The following is an 18,187-nucleotide window of genomic DNA, read 5'->3' on the forward strand; positions in this document are numbered from 1 at the left end:
TTCCAAGTTGCAGCCTTAATTGAAAAATTACCAAAAGGCTGGAAGGAATTCAAGAACTACCTCAAACACAAGCGCAAATAAATTTCTATGAAAGAATTAATTGTGCGTTTGAGGATTGAGGAGGACAATCGCAATTCTGAAAAGCGGGCCGGTAAGCATCCTATGGAGTCTAAGGCAAATGTGGTGGAACATGCTTCAAAAACCAAGAAACGAAAGTCTTCTGGAGAAAGTTCATCACAAGGCTCTAAAGGGGGGGGAAATAAAAAGTACAAGTTTAATGGCAAATGTTACATCTGTGACAAAGAGGGACATCAGGCCAAAGATTGTCGTAGCAAAGGCAAAAACAAAAGAAGAACAAGCAAGAAGCCTGCTCAAGCCCGTATGACCGAAGTGGACAAGATTTCCAATGGTGTAGATGACATCAACCTTTCTGCAGTTGTTTTCGACGTAAATCTTGTCGAAAATCCTAAAGAATGGTGGGTGGTGTAGACATCCCCCGAACGCCCCGGGAGGGAATCCCGTTTTGTTCGTTTGGGCCCACTACAGTTCAGGACTCAAATTGTCACGGTTCTAAATCTGAGCCAAAGAGTCCAAATCCAGCAAATTGTTTTTTGAAAAAAGATTTTTTGTAAAGAAGTGCCAAATATGGACTGCTTTGCCAGATACAGAGTCGCCACCTAAATATTTTTTATAGGGAAATTTAGGAAACCCTGACTCGTTTTCCTAAGGCCACGTGTTGCCTCGGCTCGGGAACTTGGGTACGATTGGGGAAGGTCAGTTATGAGCACCCCCGCTCGCCCGATCCGAAGATCGGCCTCCACTAACCATGATATCTAGTTTTGAAAACATTATGTGTCCTTATTCTGATTAATTAGCTAATCTTACTATGTGATGCGCACAACACAAAAGTATAGACTAGATCACCTAATTTGGAACAAAGCATTGCATATCCGTTTGTTCGGAAAATGGTTTGAAATTTGCTACTCGCGAGTAGGCTAAAATACGGATTTCAACGAGTTGTTCCAACTCAAGCAATCCAACCTTCACCCACAGGCATTCAGGCAGTTATAACACATAAGCACATAGCCTCATGGTAAGCATGCTATCATGGCAACACTTACACTCATGCAAGGATGCTAAAACATTAATGCTCACCGAGTACTCCAAGCCAAAACAGAAACTAGTTAATAATCATATACATGATCCTAGTTCATGTTAAGATGGCTAATGCAACACATGCAAAATGCAACTACAATAGGCTCGACTATTCTAAGATGGCATATGATGATGCTATAACTAACACGTATTCAACTTGGAATTAAAATACAATGCAGTTAGTATGATGCACCGAGCCCGGTGAATCCAAGACAAATGTATGGATGCACGCATGCATAGCATAAGGTATGCTAATTTAAATATGCCCTAATACTAACCATAGAAAGCAGGTAAGTAAAAGGGAGAAAGAAATGGGGTTGGAAGACATGCACACACGCACGCACACTTATTACACAATTGCCCTCGCTCGAAGGGTCCGAAATAATAATACATGCCAAATAATGAATTAACTATCCTAGCTAATTAATTATTACAAAACTTCTAATTAATTAACAAATTAATTACAAAAAAAAAAGCCTAAACATGAAACTAAAGAGACCGCCGCAGCTCTGCCTCGGAATGCGTGGATGATGCCTGCTTGACTCGCCTTGCTCGGAAACCCGGTACCATGCCACTGTTGCCTTTGTTTACACTGCCTTACTCCTCTGAAAATTATGAAAGTTTCCAGGACCCTTCTGAATAACTCCCTAAGTGTTGTGGGATGCCACCGGCCATGATAGAGCATTACCGGCTATGAGAATGTGGCCATCGGCCAAAAATTGAACCACCGGCTGGACTTTGGTAGCCGGTCGGCACTGTAAGTGGCCGGCCGGCCATTCCTTCCTACAGAACCCTGTTTTGACAGCAGCAGAGGACAGATAGTGCATGGCATGGAAATTTCAAAGCAATGTGTGCATGGTCACTCTCCCAATCATGTTATGGACTCAAGAGAGTGCGGCCCTTGGTCCTCAGGCCACCAATCACGCATTTCGATGCATGATGGCCAAAGGCACCAAGCTTGCAAATCAATGTAAATGCATGCGACAAAACAAATGAATGCCTCATGCCCTATCATGTTGAGATCAAGGGCATCAGCGACCGAGGGTTGAGACGTGTTTCGTCACTTGGAGTACGAAGACACCTCACCCCTCTTGCTTGGTTTGACACCCCAAACCAAGCAAAATGTAATGCATGTATGCAACATGGCTCAAACATGCGAAGTAGCTCAAGTATGCCATATGGGACTAAGGTAATGAACATGCCAAATGCAATGTGCCAAACATGCAAGATGCAATGCCATGCAATCTATCATGCAAGCTAGGATACGAAATGCAACTAGCTAAACAATATGCAAATGTGCAAACATGATACAATGCAAGCATGATACCAAAGCAATGCAACACATTAAACATGCGATTATATACAAAGATGGACTTAAACCGAGATGGGAAGGCCTCAGCCCATCCCAAAACAGTGGCCAAGAATACTAAAATAATGGTGCCAATCATGCAAAATAAACATGCCAACCGAAGGGCCTAAGACTAAGGCATGAAAGGCAACTCTCAAGAACACTCAAAGATGACAAAAATGGACATTAAGCACTCATGTTAAACTTTGAAAAGCATGCGAAGGATGATGCCAAAACATGCTAGGGAATGGGTGAGAGATAGAAGACATTGAAGGCCACAAAGAAAGCATTACTCAACACCTACCCCAAGCAAACATGGCATGGATTTTTCAATGCAAAACAAAGTTTTATCATGCAAAAATGAGCCCCAAAAACCTCTGATATGGAAGTCCAAAACCTCAAACACATAGGCATGCACAAAAGCCCCAAACATGGAGCATAAGACCACATCTCTTCAAGGCATTGAAAGGGTAACAAATGCAATTATGTAAGCATAAAACATGAACTGAAATGGCATAATAAGTGACTCCAAATCACTAAAATAGCCCAACTAAAGCATGCTTATGACTCACACACCCAAGGCTCAGTACCCAACAGACCTTAAGCATGGCAAAATAATGCTAAAACCTTCTTGGAACCAAACCAAAATCATGCTAGAATGTCATCTCATAACATAATACATATTAGACCAAAACATGAGATTACAAGGCAAGCATATAATGCATGAAATGGACCATTAATCCGACCAAAACAGTGATATAATATGACCAAATAACATCCAAAAACCTCTGAAATGGAGCCAAAAACAACTACGCATGCATGCTACCCTTGTGAGCCAAAAAAATGAACAAATGAGAGACCAAGGGAGAGGGGTGTCCCTCCCCTATGCAAGACTTCAAGACCCCTTCACCACCACTGAAAATCCACTGGGTTTCAGTGGTGAGAAGGCCAATACACAAAAGGTTCTAAAGCTCAACAAAAGAAGGCACAAAAGGGGCCAAACAAGGCCTAAGAGGGGGAGGTCGACCCCAAACACAAAAGAGACCTTAATGAAAGATCTTAATTATGCAAATACAAGACTTTTTTCAGTTATACACAAAGCTTAAATCAGTATGCAAGATAGGTTAAAAACTAGTGCAAGAATGGGGAATATAAAGCAACTATACTCACCCTTGAAGAACACTTGAAGAACAGCAAGTCCAGCCCCTTTTTCTGATCAAAACCAACCCAAAACCTCCAAGAACAATCTCTCAACACCTCAAGAACCGAAGTATGGTGTAATACTATGTGTTTTAGTGCAAAACTAAGAACAAAACACCCTTTTAGGCCCTCTAACACACACAAATGAAGAGAGAGATGGAGATATAGAGAGAGAGTGGTGTATATATCAGATATATATGTATTATCTCTGGGTTTGTTTTTTTTTTTGAACCTCTTCAAAGGAGAAGGAAGGCTCTCTTATATAGACAAGGCCAAGGCCTAAGCTTCCAAGAGAAGCTAACAAAAGGGGTCAAGGCTTCTCAAAGAAGCTAAGGCAAAGGGGCCAAGGCTTCTTTAGGAAGCTGAGACAGGTGTCCAAGCTTCTTGAGGAAGCTAAGACAAAGGTCCAAGCTTTCCCAAGAAGCTAGACCAAAAGGGTGCAAAGGGTGCAAATTCCTCCATACACGTGTATGGAGGACAGGTCCGTGCACTCCAGCTGGCACAGCTGGCATGCATAATGCCTGAAAAAGGCAAAAAGGTGGTACCGGCCAGAAAAGGAGTCCATCGGCCAAATAAATGGTCGGCCGACCACACAAAGTGCCGACCGGCCATCACCAATGGCCGGTGGCAAGAAGACACGGCCGGTGGCCTCAAGCCATGGCCGGTGAGGCGTGGGGATGGCCAACAAGCCATTCTCTACCTTCTAAAGCAAAAACCAACAAGTGTTTGGTCCAACCAAGCACAAGACAACCGAGTTGAGAGATCTTGAGGCAAGGTGCGTAGCCGAGACCTCCGGGAACTCAAAACGAACACGAACATGGATGATCACCAAGTGTTCAAACGGTGACGTCCAAGTCTTGAGGACGGTCAAAAATGGGGTGTCTACAGGTGGACACTGGTGCTACTCGCCATATCTGTGCCGACAAAAAGATGTTCACATCTTATTCTACAGTGGACAATGGTGAACAACTTTTTATGGACAACTCCTCAACTTTCAAAGTTGAAGGACAAGGAAAGATTGTTCTCAAGATGACATCAGGAAAGGAACTCACTCTCAACAATATGCTGCATGTACCGGACATTCGCAAGAATCTTGTTTCCGGATCTTTGTTGAGTAAGAATGGGTTTAGGCTAGTATTTGAGAAGGATAAATTTGTACTTACTAAGAATGGGATGTATGTAGGAAGAGGTTACATGTCTGATGGCCTTTTCAAGTTAAATGTAATGACTGTTGTACCCTCAGTTATTAATAATAATACATCTTCTTCTTACTTGCTTGAGTCTTCAAATTTATGGCATGGTAGACTAGGACATGTTAATTATGGATCTTTGCGTAGATTAATTAATATGGAATGTTTACCTAAATTTGATATTGATTCAAATCATAAATGTGAAATTTGTGTTGAGGCAAAATTATCTAAAACTCATTTTCATTCAATTGAAAGAAGTACGGAACCACTTGAATTAATTCATAGTGACATTTGTGATTTTAAATCAATTCAAACTAGAGGTGGGAAAAAATATTTTATCACTTTTATAGATGACTATACTAGATATAGTTATGTTTATTTAATTCGACCCAAAGATGAAGCTTTGGAAATTTTCATTCAATGTAAGAATGAAGTTGAAAATCAACTTGGTAAGAAAATCAAGAAACTTAGAAGTGATAGAGGTGGTGAATATGAATCACCTTTTGGTGAATTTTGTAAAGAACATGGAATAATTCATCAAACCACTACTCCTTACTCACCTCAGCAAAATGGAATTGCTGAAAGGAAAAATAGGACTTGAAAAGAAATGATGAATGCCATGTTAATAAGTTCTGGATTACCTCAGAACTTGTGAGGGGGAGCAATACTTTCTGCTAATTATATTTTAAATAAAGTACCCCGAAAGAAAGTGAATCAAACACCTTATGAAATGTGGCATGGTAGAGTACCATCCTACAAATACTTAAAAGTGTGGGGGTATTTGGCTAAAGTGGCTATTCCTAGTCCTAAAAAGACTAAGATAGGTCCTAATACCATTGATTGCATTTTCATTGGTTATGCCAAGAATAGTAGTGCATATCGGTTTTTGATTCATAAATCAGAACATTCCGAAATACATGTAAATACTATTATTGAATCTCGGAATGTATCATTCTTTGAACATGTATTTCCAAATAAGACTAGACAAGAGACTAGTAACCAAAAGAGATCTCATGATGCTATTACTAGTCAGGATCAAGAACAAGAGTTAGATCAAAATGAGGAAGAAGAACCTAGGCGTAGTAAACGTGCTAGAACCTCAAAATCTTTTGGTCCAGATTTTCCAACATTTTTGTTAGAAAATGAGCCTTTAACTTTTATAGAGGCTATGTCTAGTCCTAAGGCTCCTTTATGGAAAAAAGCTGTCAACAGTGAAGTTGAATCCATCTTGCAAAATCACACTTGGTAATTAGTGGACTTGCCACCAGGTTGTAAACCTCTTGGGTACAAGTGGATTTTCAAAAGGAAAATGAAAGCGGATGGATCAATTGACAAGTACAAGGCAAGACTTGTTGTCAAAGGATTTAGACAAAAAGAAGGTCTTGATTACTTTGACACATACTCACCGGTTACTAGAATAACATCCATTAGAATGCTAATTGCCATTGCATCTCTATACAATCTAGAAATTCATCAAATGGATGTGAAAACCGCTTTCTTAAATGGTGAGTTAAATGAAGAAATTTACATGGAACAACCATAAGGTTTTTCTGTTCCCGAAAAAGAAAAGAAAGTGTGTAAATTGGTTAAATCATTATATGGTTTAAAACAAGCACCAAAGCAGTGGCATGAGAAATTTGACAAGGCAATGATGTCAAATGGATTCAAAATTAATGAGTGTGACAAATGTGTTTATATTAAAAACACAGACAAAGGTTATGTCATTGTATGTCTTTATGTAGATGATATGCTCATCATAGGTAGTAATAATGATATGATTAAAACTACCAAGAAAATGTTAAATAAACATTTTGACATGAAGGACATGGGCATTGCTGATGTAATTCTTGGTATAAAAATTACCAAAACATCAGAAGGATATGCTCTGTCACAATCTCATTACATTGAGAAAATACTTGACAAATTCTGCAAAGATGATGATCATCTTGCTAGAACACCTGTAGATGTTAATTTGTTTCTATCTAAGAATGTACAGGAAAGTATTTCTCAATTAGAATATGCCCAAATTATTGGAAGCTTAATGTACATGATGAACTGCACTCGCTCAGATATAGCTCATGTAGTAAGTAAATTAAGTAGATATACGAGTAATCCGGGAGTAGAACACTGGAAAGCAATTATAAGGGTTCTAAGGTATCTCCGATTTACTCATAATATTGGGCTGAATTATACTAGATATCCAGCAGTACTTGAAGGATACTGTGATGCAAATTGGATATCAGATACTAGAGACTCAAAGTTCACCAGTGGATATGTCTTTACTCTTGGTGGGGCGGCTGTATCTTGGAAATCTTCCAAACAGACTTGTATTGCTAAGTCTACTATGGAATCAGAATTCATAGCTTTAGACAAAGCAGAGGAAGAAGTAGAATGGCTTCGCCACTTCCTTGAAGATATTCCAATATGGCCAAAACTGGTGCCTGCTATATGCATACATTGCAATAGTCAATCAGCAATAGGTAGAGCACAGAGTCATATGTACAATGGTAAGTCTAGACACATTCGTCGTCGACATAATACCGTGAGACAACTACTCTCCAATGGAATTATTTCCATTGATTATGTAAAGTCTAAAGACAACATAGCGGATCCACTAACCAAAGGGTTAGCAAGAGAGTTAGTTGAGAATTCATCGAGGGGAATGGGACTAAAGCCTATTAAATAAGAGTTACCACAACGGCAACCCAACCTAGTTGACTAGAGATCCCAAGATCTAGGTTCAAAGGGACAATCGAGTTGTGAATGATTCAGAAGGATCACTGGGGAGTTAAACTCCTACCCGTTTCTATGCTGAAATAGTGATGACTGCAGAGTTTTAGGTTAAGTAATACTTTTAATGATTCTTATATCTAGCTATACCTAGTGGAGTATAGCAGGATACTCATCATAAGCATCACCTATGTGAGTGTGAACTGGGCCGGTTCTGTGAGATTTGTGAAGGGCTACAATTCTCTAAAGCACTCACGAAAGACCAAGTTGTTCAGGGCCAAAATGAACACAATAGTGAGAACTAAACTGTGTCTGGGGATATACTGTGTGAGTTCTATTGTCCTGGTTTACACAAACGGATGAACAGTTCAAGACATCATGTTCACTGGTTAGCTAGTAAATCCGATAGTGTCTCACAAGGGAAGGTTCAAAGCCAAAAGCTACCTACCATTTGCAAAATATTTCCAATTTCTATACTCTCTGTATTTAGATCATGTTATTGCATTTTCTCTCCGTCAAATTCCATTCATGTGGGGGATTGTTGGAAAAAATGGTTTAATATAGGCATATTTTTTTTAGCCCAATTTGAGTGCGCCCCAAACGTCTTTTGGGGTGAGTCTGAAGAGGTGAAGTGTTCCTTGCCGCGTGGCAAGTCACATGGTGAAGACGGAACTTCAAAACCATTTATGAGTGAATGGAAAGTTAACGTTGTTTTTAGGTCTAACATTAATTTTTTAGATAAAATTCATTTGAATTTTTTTAATAAAAATTATTGTGGGAATTTAATTTAATTCTAAATTCAAATTTTGGGTTCCTAAGTGGTTTCCTAAAGTTTGTTTTGTATTTAATTTAATTCTAAATTCAAATTTTGGTTTCCTAAAATTTGTACCTCTTCCTTTATTTGTTAAACTATTTCAATAGTTTAATATATATATATATATATGTACAAATAGTTTAATATATATATTTCAAATAGTTTAATAAAATACTATTTCAAACAGTTTTGAACTTGGTCCTCCAACGGCTACTTTTCAAATTGTTTGGAAGGAAATCAGTTCTATGTGCAACGGGCAAAAATCTGTTTGAAACAGATTGCATCTGTTCATTTGGTTTTGGTACCTATTCGGACAAAGTTTGTGCCTATATATAGCCTTCAATTCCAACAGTCTTGGGATCCAATTTTCCATCCGAAAATTAGTCTAAGAAAATTCCTTTTACTTTCCAAACTTTGATTTTCGGTGCATTATTCTTCATTTTAGTTTTAGAATAAAATAAAAAGAGTATTAGAACACAGGTTTGGTTCACCGAACAATTTGTTTTGGAGTGCTACAACAAATTGATTAAAGATCATTGTATCCTGGGAGATAGACGCCACTCAACCATAAGCACCATAGCGGGGCGAATCTGTCTTAAGGACAGAGTGTCACACACTCGACTTGCTCTTGGAATTATTTATTCGGTTCTACAAAATAAATACTGTAAGTTTTATTTTATTTTGTTTGAATTAGTTTCAATTTATTTTATTTACACAGAAGATTGTTCCAACAATGACGACGCAGGCACCAACGCCGCGGGACCGAGCGAAGCCATCAGCGTAGCCGGCGTTGAGCTCGTTGCAGCAGTCGATGAGGTTGAGACCGGGCTCGGCGAGGAGGTGGTCGAGGAGAGTGAGGTTGAAGTCGCCGGGAACGGAGAAGACGTCGGAGACGCCGATCTGGACGAGGCGAGGTAGCGGCCGAGGATGGAGACGAAGCCATTGTGAGGTAGAGTTCCAATGACGTCGGTGGAAGGGATGTTGGTGGGTTCGACTGGTCCGATCGTAGTGTCCATTGATGATGATGATGATGATGATGATGAAAATGAAATAGAAGCACACAAATATATATAGAGTTTAGATTGTGCTTGAGGAAACCAGGAGGTTTTGCCGTTTGTGGTGTTCTGGTTTGGAGAAGACCTTTTGGGAAAGCGGTGGGTGGTGGTGTGTGATCTTATTGCAAATGTTATTATTATTATTAAAATTACTTTAAAAAGGTGATTTTAGAATAGACTAGAAACGCGGTGTCCAAAAATTAACCGGTGGTGTTATATTGCATGTGGACCCAACCGCATAGTGGTAAGTTGCCGATTTATATAAAGGTGGAGGATTGATTACATATTTCTGATGGGAATTGTTAAGGTTGCGTTTGATTTTTTCAGGAATTATAATTTTAATTAAAATTTTTAATTTTTTTAAATTCATATCTAAATATATAACTTAAAATTACTTAAAATTTAATTCAAAAATTATTTTCAAAACTTATAACTAAATACATACTTTAAAACTCTTTTCAAAACTTAAAATCAAACTATTTTTAAAACTCTATTTAAAAAAAAATCAAATTTTATTTATTTTATTTTTTAAAATTATTTTTAAAATCATGATTTTAGTGTGGAGTCATGTTTTGAGTTCTGAGTTTTGAGAAGAGAAAATTTGTTTGCTTATGTGTTTTGAGTTATATTTTGAGATTTTTGAGATTTATTTTTTTAAAATATTTAACAAATTTCTTAATTTTATTATTTTAGGGTAAATATTTTATATTTTAAATATTTATTTATTTATTTTAATGTGTTCTATATTTCATACATTTGTGTGCAGTATTTTTAAAAATATTTTAAATATTAAAAAAAATTTAAAAATTATTTTTTTATTTTAAATATATAATTTTTATTTTAAATTTTTTTATTTTTGTAAATATTTTAATTTTTTTGCTATGTGCTTGGTTACAATTTAAATGTAGAGTTTTGAAAGTAGTGTGGAGTTTCGAGTTGTGTGTTTGGTTATCAGTTTTGAAAATAGTTTTTGAATTAGTTTTGAGTTATGTGTTTGGTTACGATTTGAGTGTGGAGTTGTGCTCTAAATTTAAAATATTAAAATTAAAAAAAATTAAAATTTTTACAAAATAAAATAAAAAATTTTAAATTAAAAAATTTAATATATTTAAATAAAAATTATATATTTAAAATAAAAATAATAAATTTTTTTTGATATTTTAAAAAAATAAATCCAAAAAATTTCAACAACTCAAAATTCAAAGACTCAAAACTCTTTTCAAAATTCAAAAACTTTTTTCAAAATTCAAAAACTTTTTTCAAAACTCATAACCAAACAAATTTTATCTTTTCAAAACTCAACTCACAATTCCACACTTAAATCACAACTGCACACTCAAATCATAATTTCAAAACTAAACCAAACATAATGTTCCTGTTTTTTTTTCTTAGTATCCCTTACTTTTTTTTGAATTCCTATCATCAAAATTGCTTTCTTTCTTATTTTTCTTTAGATCTTTTTCATAATTCCAAATATATCCTTTAAACTCTCATCTCAATACTTTTCAACCGACAATCTCCCCCCACCTCCAGTAACCCCTTTCCGTTGCCGACAACCCTCCAACAGCCCTTCTCCTCCACTGGAGACCCTCATTCAGCACCATTTCCCTCACCGGTGACTTTTCTTTTTCGACGGCTCACTCCTTAGCTCCATCTCCCTTTCCCTTCTTTCACTGGCGATTCTCTACTTTGTTTCTTTCACCCAAATCTCTCATTCCACGAATCTCAGTCATTTGTCATCGCTGTCACCCATACAACTACCTTGGAGCCCTTTCCTACATACTCGTGCTCGATTTTTCTTCATTTGAAATTTTCTTGCTTGGTTCAAAAAACCAGTATGAAACAAATGGTGGAAGTTCAAATGTAAACCACTGAACAAACGGTGGTAGTTTAGTTGTAGACCACCGAACAAATGGTGGTGGTTCAGCCTTGAACTACCAAACGAAATCTAGAGAAATCATAAGCGATACTACAATCGTGACAATCATGCAAGGAGGGTAGATTTGCCATCATCACTGGTCTTCTGTAATCGCGATTACGATCTGACGAGAGACAGATAGATAGAGATAAAAGAAAGTGAAAGAGAGTCTATGAGTGGTGTGGGTAATGGCGTTGTTGGTAGTTGGTGAGTAAGGGTGGAGGTGTTAATGGCTAGAGGTGATGTTTGTGAGATGGTTGGTGGGATTAGAGTTAGGGTTTGAAAATTTAAGGTTAGAAAGTTAGGGATGGGAATATAAATGGAATTTTATGTTCAGACAAAATTGAAATTAAAAAAATAAATAAAAGATGTGGGGGTCTTAAGAAAAATGCTAGAGGTAAATAGCACTAGTCATTTATGATACTGAGTATAATGCGCTCAAATTAAAAATATTTGTTCTACTAATTTTATGTATTTCAATAATAAGTCGCAGACTCATATATAGACGGAGATAAAGATTTATTCTATCAACTGTGTCTGACGCTCGAGCGAGGCTTTCTACGCTCGAGCGGACTACGTGTATAAACAGTCCGTGAAGATGATGTTTTGTATCACTTTTTCACTTCTCTCTCTCTCTAAAACTCACATTCTCTCTTAGATTTCATCTAAATCTATTGACCTTTTCACCCTAGTGTCTTTGAGAAAAAGGTAGAGTGCATCAAGATCTACATTTTGATCCGAATAGAAGTGGGTTTTGATGTTCTCGGAGTTCCACTCTTGCTTGGCTCGTCTTCTCTCTTTGAGGTAGGGATTTTCTACACTTTGTTATGGTTTTTAACTTAGTTATTTGTACATTGTGTAACAATGGTGGTCTTGGAGGTATTATGGACAAACCTAGGGTTTAGGATATAAAATGAAAAGAGGGGCTTTAGAGGAATGTGGAATAAGTGGGTTTGGGGTTTGAATATAAGACTATATTGTATTAAAATGGTTGATTTGATGCTTGGGTTGATCTTTGAAAAAATGGAAGTTGTGCCCTAAATGACTAGAATAGCTATTTTATATAAATAGTTGAAATTGATGTTGTAAATTTGGAATTGGGCAAGTATTGAAATGGATGGTGAAATTGAATAGATGGTATGTCTCATCTTCGGAAATTTTGAATAAATTATCTGTCTTGAGATTGTATATCTGTTTAGAAATATCTTTATTGGATTATCGGCGGAGGATAGTTTTGATTGTTGTAGAAATTGCATGTGAATTAGGTGAATTGAAACTAATCACTTGTTGGTTGTCATTGAACATGACTATGCTTATATACATTGTATATGTATGATTATTTGGGAGTGGAAAGGGGATGTGCACCATATATGATTATGTGTTTAAATACATTGCATATGTATGAATGATTGTTTGGGATGAGAAAGGGGATGGACTCCATTATAATTAAGTTGGCCAAAGTGTCTTCGGTGAAAGTCCCGAAATTATACATGGGTGCTGATCACGCAGACGAAATATCTGTAAAATGGCAATTGAAATTATACATGGGTGTCGATCCCGCAGACGAAATATCCATAAAATAACAAGCTGGAAGTATTATCTGTTGAGTGTGAAATTTGTTGGACCATTGAGTTGTAGGCTCATTTGGATTATTGATAAGTAGTGAAATTGACTTATGTATTGAGATGAATTAAAAGAGAATGAAATTGAATAAGGAATTGATATTTTATGAATATGTATAAGGGTATGAATGTTACATCCCGGATATTGTTTATGCATACTGTATTTATACATTTGTTAAACCTCAGATATTGTGTTAGATTATTTCTACTGGGTTGTGGCTCACCCTATTTAGGAAAAACCATTTTCAGGTAATGATGGCATACCTCCACCAAGGCAATAGCATTTAAGGGATTTTGGAAAGTAAGAGCTTCTTGTTTTGTTTCATTTTGTATAGCCTAGGACTAAATTTGGAAGGGCTAGTCCCACTTTTGTTGTAACCAAGTCAAGGCTTGGAAAGGTGTAAGCCCGAAGGGAATTTATTCATGATAAACTATTTTTGTATTATTAACTTTATGTAATGAATGGACTGTTTACTCTGATTTATGTAGCTATAAATGAATGTTTTGGGTTACACTTACTATATTATTTTGGGGGCGTTACAATTGAGACATTGGCAATGTACTGGAACAATACAAATGCAGAAGATCAAGAGAATAGTGATAGAGAAAAGCCAAGCAAAGAATGCAATTATCATGTTTAAGGGTATTGTGAAGCACAAGCACAACAATGGAATTGAAATGAATTGCTCAAGTTAGGAGTGGTGGCTTCTAGTAAAAAGCCTCTTGCAAAATTTAAAGGCTAGTGTTCCAATATTTTCTCCTTCTATTAGTGTAGTTCCTTTGACTGTTTGGCAAAATAGCATCACCTTTCCTTTGTCATGGGATGATAATCTAAAAGGTACTCTTTTTGGATATTTTGGTCTTGAGATTTCTCTCTAGCCCCATTCCCAATGACTAGGTAAATCATTTAGTCACTTAATTCATTGGGTTTAATATAAGAAATTTTAAAAATTCTTATAATCAAAGGTTCTAATTTTTCAAAATTGTAATATCATAAGGTTTTAATGTTTGGACGAAATTTAAAAAATTTAATCCACTACTATTCTTGAGTTGATTCAGGTACACTACCCCTCACCAGAGGTGCTAAAGGTCTTGGAAAGACTAGCAAATAATAATGGGTAATACACAATAAGGAAAGTAGAGATCTCCATTTCAATTTATAAGATTGTAATATATTAAATTTTCAAGCAATGATTACTAGGTCAATATGAATTTAAAATCTACTACCTTAACTATTTTTGAAATATGCCAACCAACTCTATGGCTGCTTTAGTTAAAGCCACGAGAATTTGACATATTCCACATACTCTGTTTTTCCTATTTGTTCTTCTATTTTGCCTACAAGTCAAGATTGGTGTAATTGATTTGATCTAGATCAGTCCAAGAAATGGGTTAGATGTCTTAATCTGGAATTCATGTTCTTGGTGATTTCACACCCACTCAAATTTTTATTTATTTATTTATTTATTTTTCTGACAACTACTTCCCGAGAAAATTCGAAAAGATAACCGGTCATGTAAGTTAGTCATATCGTTAGCTTCTCTTTAATGTAAATAATAGACAATGATTTGAACCATCTATTTCTTTGACATGATTTTGTGGTGATCATATAACTATCGCTATCCAATTAACTTAATTTTTACATAAATAATCTTCTCGATGGGTTCAACAAGATTGTTAGGTTTTTGTAATTGACAATCTTGTTGGACAAAACTTTATTTAATTATATATTCATTTGCTCTATTGTATCTGTGAGTTATGAGACTTTAGATGCGAATCTAACCCGAGTTGTGCCTGTGTAGAGGAGTTTGTGCTAACATTCTATATTTTGACTTGAGCATTCCTTATTTGCCACTTCACTGACTAAGCACGAGGTGTACTCGAGTGGTGAAATGGTTCATCCAGTATCTCTGCCTGCATTCTGAACTTCTGGGAAACATATTTTATCGCTCGAGCGGTAGATTTTACGCTTGAGCGGTTGGCCTATATGTGAGTACCACCTTTAGTCACACCACTCAAGCGGTAAACTGAGCACTTGAGCGGTCTTCATGGCTTTGTTTAGTATAAAGTGCACTGTTTGTTATTTTTAAGATTTAACCCATCCAGATTCTTAGAGAGGAGAAGAAAACAAAGTATTCTATATTGGATGGTATTTATGTATTGATTTTCTTGATGATTTGAGAGTGATTAATTGATTAATGAGCTTCATATTAACTATCATCAAGGGTTTTTTTGTTCTTTTATTCACAAAAGGTGAGATGTGTTCATCGGTGGATTCCGGGAAACTTAAGCCTGAAGTTTTGGTAAATTTCGAAATAACTCATCGTTGTGAATTTGACATTGGCATTGTGGATTTAACATTGGGCAAAACAATTTCGAGGTGTAAACGGTGGTGGAAGAGGCACATCGGGTTTTATTTAATTAAGGCACGAATTCACTAAGTAATTGAAGGTTCTCGTATGTAATTCCTTTTTATCTTCTTAATGGATTATTTTATGGCTTTGGCGCATGATTTTTTTATCACAATTAGACTCCTCTAATTATTGTTTTTTCCACATTAAATTATTATACCGATTTGTTGTTGATTGTTTGATTAAAATTATTATTCATTGTTTAAAATTGAATCTGTTGGTTTTTTTGGCTTTTGAAGGTTAATAATGTAATTTTAAGCATACCAGCAAGGATCAATAAGTCCTTACAGAAATTTTAATTGCCAACCAATTGTCAGACGATTGTGTTAAAGTTCTTTCAACTTCAATGAAGATGACTTTTTACTGGTGGTTTTGCTTAGGGGAGAAAGTTAAAGCTATTGAAAATAACAATAGATAAAAACAGTTTCATGAATTGAATTTCATTAAGTAATGAGAACTTACAATGATACTTTCGCACTTCCATAGTCTCGAAGGGTTTTATAGCAACAGACTACTTGTAATTACTCCTAAGAATTGAAGTGCAGTACAAGAATTGAAGAACATGAAATGTAAAAACTGGAAAGAAAATATAAAGTAAATAACTAGTTTCTGAACCTGAGTCTTGGTCCTTCTTCTGTTAACCTTCTCTTCTATTTATATGGTAACCGTCAAAGTGGGCTTCTAACAGTCGAAGTGACCTTCCACGATCACTGATTGCTTCTACTATGCCATTATTGCAGTTGGGCTTCCCTCATGAATTTGAATTTGAATTGTGAGTAACTGTTGAGCCATGTCACCTTGCGCCTTCTAACTACTTTAATGCTGCGCAGATCCATTGTCACCAAGTTGAACTGTCACGTGTCTGCTGTTGACTGGAGACTTGCATTAACTCCTCAAATTATCCTTTACGAGTCATGTGTTAAGCTGCGATTGGCTTATACAAAATATATAGTCAACAAAATCAGAATCACAAATCAATATATCAGGAGTTTTTAAATTTTTTAAAGATGAATGATTTTAATTATTATGAATTCATAGTAAGCAAACCAATCTAATTATCTAGATCAGAGAATAAGCATTATTCTTATTCTTATCTTATTCTTATTATATACCGAGTAAAGGAAAAAATGTCGAGTAGGGCATTGGCTAGTGGATTGTACTTCAGAATGCAGTAACCTTTTTTCTTTTCCTGTTTTTGTGAAAATATTGTAATGACAAACTATTGGAGGATGGAGGGATATGAATTTTACGTCTTACTGAACCAAGCTTCACGGTATTGGACCACCTGGATGGAGTTTGATTTTGACCTCGTTTGGGAAATTGATTATTTTATTAAGTTATTTTAATTTTTGATTATTTTAATAAGTTAAAATATTTATATTTAGAAAGATGGTTAAATTTTTTTGTAATTGGATATAATGTTTGTGAGAAAAAAAGTAAAATGATTATGGATTTGATGTCATATTTTGAATTGTTTTGAAAAGTTGGTTAAAAGCAGACTTTTTAATTTTTTTTAACTTCTTTTAAAAAAACGTGTAAAAAAGTATAGGTGATGTGATCCAAATTTGACTTTTAACCATGTTATCAAATTAATCCTTTATCTTATTGACTATTTTAACTTATTTTATTTTTTTGTAATTTTTAATTAGAAAAAAATAAAAAAGAAAAAAAGCATTGGTTCGTTGTGAACATTACTCATCTCCATCATTGATTCTTTCATTCGAATTCACCTCCATCAAGGTTACAAGCTCTAAATGGTGCCTTAACGCTAGCATAGAGTGTTTTGGAAAGATGGTTAAAATTTAATTTTTTAATTTTTTTAAACTTTTTTTTAAAAAATGTATAAAAATATATGAGAGATCATATGTCCTAAAATGAGTTAAAATATAGGAAGTGACTTTTAACCCATTTCCCAAAAGATGCCTTAATTAGGGCAAAATGTAAGCAAATATACTGTTCATATTCATATTCATATTCATGTTCATCTTCTTCTTTTTTTCCTTTTTTTTTTTTTTTGGTAAATTACAAATGCAAGTTTATAAAGTTTGGTTAAAATATCAATTATTCCCTGTAATTTTGAAAATTATATCCCGCCCCCTAAAATTTTTAATTTTATAACAAATAATCCTTTTTATTAATAAATAATTAAATCAATTAACAGTTTTTAATAATAGAATAAATTTATTTTAATTGATAATTTAGATAATATTATTATTGTATTTTGTTCCAACTTCACTATGTAGTATATATAGATATAGGACTTATTACAAATTATATTTTGTTCACACACTTCTCAAATGTATGACCAAAACAATTTTCGTTTTCGAGGTACATTTGACTGTAGAAAACATCAAGAGCTTTTAATCATTATAGAAAAGATAGTAACCTAGGCAAATTGTCAAGAAATGTACTCTGAATAGTGAGATGTGTTCTAGATTTTTTAATATTTGTAAAGGAAAATGCCTGGTAGCTCGAAGCTACCAGGCTCGAAATGGCTCGAGAGGAAGAGAGGGAGAGGGAGAGGGAGAGGGAGAGAAAGAGAGGGAGAGGAGAAAGAGAAGGGAGGGAGAGGAAGAAGGTCAGCGTCGTCGCAGCCCCGCCCCGCCGTCGTCGCAGCTCCGGCCGCCGCTGCTGCTTCCTCCTCCGTCGCAGCCCAGCCTCCCCTCCTCCTCAAACCGGTTTTTATGGCCCCCTCCCCTCCCTCCTCCTCCTCCTCCTCCTCCTCCTCCCTTCTCTTCTTCTCC

At 35.7% G+C, this 18,187-nt stretch overlaps 1 pseudogene across 1 annotated transcript in view; it reads right to left on the minus strand.

Moving 5' to 3' along the window:
- The window catches only part of LOC145800282 (pyruvate decarboxylase 1-like), a 28,136-nt pseudogene extending 18,683 nt beyond the window's left edge, over window positions 1-9,453 (minus strand). Inside the window, exon 1 of the transcript XR_014341437.1 lies at window positions 9,154-9,453. The product of XR_014341437.1 is annotated as a pyruvate decarboxylase 1-like (transcript). The remainder of the gene's footprint in view (window positions 1-9,153) is intronic.
- Between the last annotated feature and the right edge of the window lie 8,734 nt (window positions 9,454-18,187).

The sequence above is a fragment of the Camellia sinensis genome, chromosome 10 (assembly GCF_055761805.1).
Source record: "Camellia sinensis isolate YWXY chromosome 10, ASM5576180v1, whole genome shotgun sequence".
NCBI classification, from domain to species: Eukaryota; Viridiplantae; Streptophyta; class Magnoliopsida; order Ericales; family Theaceae; genus Camellia; species Camellia sinensis.